This window comes from Berghia stephanieae, chromosome 11 (genome assembly GCF_034508935.2).
Source record: "Berghia stephanieae isolate SIO BIC M18660-M18661 chromosome 11, UCSD_Bste_1.3, whole genome shotgun sequence".
Lineage (NCBI taxonomy): Eukaryota > Metazoa > Mollusca > Gastropoda > Nudibranchia > Aeolidiidae > Berghia > Berghia stephanieae.
Genome location: NC_088370.1, coordinates 25,892,344 through 25,897,343, shown reverse-complemented (window position 1 = coordinate 25,897,343; position 5,000 = coordinate 25,892,344). Strand labels below are relative to the sequence as shown.

Genomic DNA, 5,000 nt, shown 5'->3' with positions numbered 1-5,000 from the left:
AAAGGGGAATGTCCTGTAATGGGTATCTGTCAACCAAAAGCCCTGGACCAAAAGATGGGAGGCCCTTTGCAAGGCCGTGTACGTTTCTGTCACCCTTGCAGGGGTTTACAGCACCACTGTCCTTTGGATACCTGTACAAGGAAGGACGCCAGGAGTAAAGCGAACCGTTTGGGCAGGAATCGCAACCTGCCTAGAAGAAGGAAAAAAATTAGAGCTTTTATTTATATAATGCAATATCCAAAGAACTTTACAAAGAGTCAGTCACTGTGAGCAAAGAGCCTTTTCCAAGGACTCGATTATGCACCGAGCGAGGCTCGAACCCAGGACCTTCCGATCGGAAAGCGAGTGGCATAACACTTCGAACATAGACTGGACTGATTAGCCCTGGAAAGCAACTAATCTAAGAGAGAAAGCTTTGAAAAAAATATCGCGCAATATCCACTTAATGTGCTCAAAGCGCTATACAAAGGGCTCCCTGGCCAACAGAAACATGTAACATGGAGAACGAGACATGACGCTTGTTAGGTGATATTACATTTATCTTCCGACGGAGACATCACCGTTAACGGCCAGGTACTCATTTTACACCTAAGTACGGTGAGACAATGTGGGTAAAGAGCCTTTTCCAAGGACTCAACCGTGCCCCGAGCGAGGCTCGAACTCAAGACCGTCTGATCCGAAAGCGAATATTATACGACTAGACCACATAGCCGTACAAAATAAACTTGGTCTTCCTGATTGGGGTTTGATTTGGGCCAATAACTCGATACAATAAAAAAAAAGACAAAATTACAGAAACTGCAAGCGCAAGTTTCGACAACGAATCTCCACATTCCACAAGGAATCCCTATGCTCCACAAGGAACCCCTATGTTCCACAAGGAATCCTTATGCTCCACAAAGAATCCCTATGTTCCACAAAGAATCCTTATGTTCCACAAAAAATCCCTGTGTTCCACAAGGAATCCCTATGTTCCACAAGGAATCCGTACATTCCACAATGAATCCCTATGTTCCACAAGGAATCCCTATATTCCACAAAGAACCCCTATCTTCCACAAGGAATCCCTATGTACCACAAGGAATCCCTATGTACCACAAGGAATCCCTATGTTCCACAAGGAATCCCTATGTTCCACAAGGAATCCCCATATTCCACAAGGTATCCCTATATTCCACAAGGAATCCGTGCATTCCACAATGAATCCCCATATTCCACAAGGAATCCCTATGTGCCACAAGGAATCCCTATGTACCACAAGGAATCCCCATATTCCACAAGGAATCCCTATGTTCCACAAAGAATCCCTATGTTCCACAAGGAATCCCTATGTTCCAAAAGGATTTCCTATGTTCCACAAGGAATCAAGAGGCTTAAAGTCAAGTAAATCAGACTATAAACGTTTAAGGTTACACTAATTTTTTTTTTGAGTTGGTATCAGGTTTCATCTAGCGGGCAGATGTTGTTAGGATTTTACTAAAACTCATAGCATGAATCGATGTAAAAACAAAACTACACAATTAATTAGTATAAGGATTTGACTTTTATTTGCCAGTAAACGAAAAAAGAGGTAGAAAATAAAATAAATATAGCGCACATTTGTGAGGACACAATAAGAATGTATCTAAACTTTGTGAGTTTTAGTATTTGGTAACGTCTGTTCTCTCCTGAAAAGGGAAAAAAAAGTATTTTTTAAATCACCATCATTATTAAATGTATAAGCATCATTATCTTCATCAGCAGCAGCATCTTTATCATCATCATCACCATCATCAACATCATCATCATCATCATCATCATCATCATCATCATCATCATTATTATCATCATCATAGTTACAATTAGAGATATGATGAACAAATTTTTGCCCTTAACGTTTGACATTTTGGGCTCAACAAAAAAAGTTTTCGCACACTGCTATAAGCGAAGTTCCAAAGGAAAAAGTGTAAAAATCATATTGCGGGGGCGTGGCTATATTGGTTGATTTGGTGCTAGGCACCGCTCCATCTTTTAAAAATGGATTACAGCAATTTTCAAAAAAAAAATAAAACTGAGAAATGGTATCTATCGCATTTTACTTATTTGATTAAGTCTTCTTCTTTTATTTTTTTTCTTTCTTTTGTATTTACAAGTATAGTATATTTTAAGTCATTTTCTTCTGATTCTGGCACCACCTTATACTGTAAGCATGCCACGCCACTGCTTATTACACCACCCACCTTAGTCATCATCTCTTCTTGAAGCAAATCTGTGATATGAGCTGGGTACCTGGAGGCGCCGTACATTCCATAGCCTCCGTTGTTGCCTCCGTAACCTCTCAATCCACCCAAGGAACGGTCCATGAGACCAAATTCATCATCGGAGAGGCGTTTGTTTGAGTACAGCATACCGTCTCGCCTAGGAAATGGGAGAAATAAATGTAGCAGAAACCACAATGAATATTAAATGTTACAGACTTGGCGTATGCAGCATGGACATTAATTTAGGAAGCGGTTATTATATATGGATTTAATATACTGTTGTAGATTTAAAATTTTGGCCAAAAAACCGTCCTTCAAATAATAAGTATCGATTAAAATGACCCTCATCATGGCTAAAAATCTCAAACTCGGACTTGTCAAATTGATACTAATCTGCTTGAAGCTGTAGACTGTAAAAAGTAATAAACAAATTGAATATAACAGCTTGAAAAAAAAAGAACAAAATACCAAACACGGAACGTTTCGGGCTCAAAATTCATCAACAAACAAACAAAAAAAACAATAAATACATTTCTTAAAAACCAAACAGATGGCAGATAATTATTTGGCACATGTTTTTTGTTGTTTGCTGAAGAAGGATTTTGAGCCTGAAACTTCCGTATTGGTATTTTGATCTTTTTTAAATTAATTTTTTGTTTATTTCTTTTTCCAAACTTGGACTTCTTCGTCTCTGTGAATAGTATTGGATTGTTGGTATGGACAGTGTAGCAGGAGTTGTTGAAACAAATCAAGATTTGTTAATTTAAAAAAAATCAACTTGACTCATAACACACTGACATGACATCAAGAATAGAGTTCACATTGGAACAGCCCGTAGCCTTCGTTATTCATAGCCTGACCCTAGGACGTCATTTGAAGATTTGTCCACCGCCTAGTGAGTTGTAGTGATAGTGCTCAAGGAAACAAGTGATCTTATTGGTTGAACGATTGAATGCAAGTCACGATTTGTTTTCTTTTGAGGTCTTAGACTTGTCTTTTGATGTAATGGGAGCGATCTAGATTCAGGTTTTCGTCCAACCGAGTCATCAATCACATGATTTGTTGCTGTCCGATGTTTCTTAACAAATGTAGACACTTTGCATTGTTTTATGAAAATTGTAAACATACCCATGTGTCAAGCTGAACACAATGACCAATCGTGATTCTCGATATTTCAAAACTTCTCACTATCGATAGATCGAAGATGACGTCACTCAGGTCTTTGTTATTGTTATTTGCCATCCGCGTTTATGAGAAATGCTCACTGAACTGTATTAACCTGTCTATAATCGTTCATGGATACACACAGTTTTGTGTGTTGGTCCCTTATACTTCCGGATGACAATGTTATGAGCTTCTTAGCCAAGCGCATAATATCTATAGGTCATTTTGAGCACATTTTTCAATGTGACCAATGACCTCGAACAAAATGGAAAAGTAATATAGATCATCCCCCATTACGTTGGACAGTGTCAGGCGATAAGTTAACGAATGCTGGAAAACTAAATTTTTCCTCAAAACTAAAATCGAAGCAAAAAGATCTAATCATCTCCCATTAATCAAAACTGATTTTTAAAAACGGGGATTTTCCTCCAATGTCAGCTTTTTTCTCTCCTGTTGTGTTTGGGATAAACCGAAATATGTTAGTCTAAAGGGGATTTAAGGTTCAACCTCCAATGGTACCGTGAATACAACTTTTTTTAAAATTTTGTTTTGTATTTTGGTTTTTGGGTTATTTTTTTTTTTTTCCAAGCTTGAAAATTCTTTTTTTTTTTTTTTTTGGATTCTTTTGTTCTGTTTTGTTTTATTTTTTGTTTTTATTTTGTTTTTTGTTTGGGAGGGGGGGGTTTTTTTTTAAAATTTGTTTTGCAGTTTTGTTAACTCCCCTCCCGGAGGTATTAAAAATAATTTGGGGAAACGGACAGGCGTTTTTGTAGATTTATGTAAGTTATATATTGTGGGTGGTGATGGGGTTTATAATGATGATGATGAGATGATGATGATGAATGTGTTAGGATGAGGATATGTGATGGGGAGGGATATAAAAGATATGATTGATGGGAGGAGGGGAGGAGGAGGGGGAGGAGGAGGAGGGGAGGATGAAGTGTGAGGGTATGATGAGATTATGATGATGATGATGTTTATGACGACGAGTAACGATAGTTTAATGTGGTTTGTGGGTTGGCGGGAATGAAATGAAGAGGGTGGGAGATATTTTTCTCACGAAATAAGAGAACCATAGTCCCTGACAAAAAGCATTATTTTAATTTTTTTTTAAACCGAAAAGCTAGTCTGTTTGATCTACAGACAAAATTTTGCGATATTAAAGCTCTTCAAAAGGGAGGGAAGGGAACACGTGACGAAGGGGCGGGGCGAAGCAAAGCGATTACTTATGGCCCCTTTACTAAAGCGAGGGAAAAGGGGGCGATTCAAAACGATCCAGTTTAAAGGTGTAATCATTTTTTTTCAGATTAAATTTTGTCGACTGGAGACAAGTTTCATCGAGCGATGCGAGCAAGACAAATGGTCAAATCTCTCCCTCCGCTTCGTTCCGCTCGCTTTTGGTGTGATATGCCTCATGTGACCCCTTTGCCTTAAGGGCCATGGAGCTTGGTAAGTCCGATTTCACTAGCTTGAAATGAAATCGACTATGTGCCGAGCGAGGGTCGAATCAAACCTTTTCCGATCTGAAAAACTAGTGTCATTCAACAGACCACAAGACCCACGAAAAGAAAATTTAGAACCCGGACAAAAAAATTG

General features: G+C 38.4%; 1 protein-coding gene and 1 long non-coding RNA gene across 2 annotated transcripts in view; both read right to left on the bottom strand.

Annotated features, from left to right (window-relative positions):
• LOC144956836 (uncharacterized) overlaps positions 1–5,000 on the bottom strand; it is a 33,544-nt gene that overhangs the window by 19,457 nt on the left and 9,087 nt on the right. The gene's annotated exons all lie outside the window — the stretch shown is intronic.
• LOC144956464 (uncharacterized) lies at positions 1,525–2,391 on the bottom strand. The gene is made up of 2 exons (XR_013641958.1): positions 2,220–2,391; positions 1,525–1,667 (listed from the first exon to the last, which is right to left on the bottom strand). It is a non-coding gene; the product is annotated as an uncharacterized LOC144956464 (long non-coding RNA).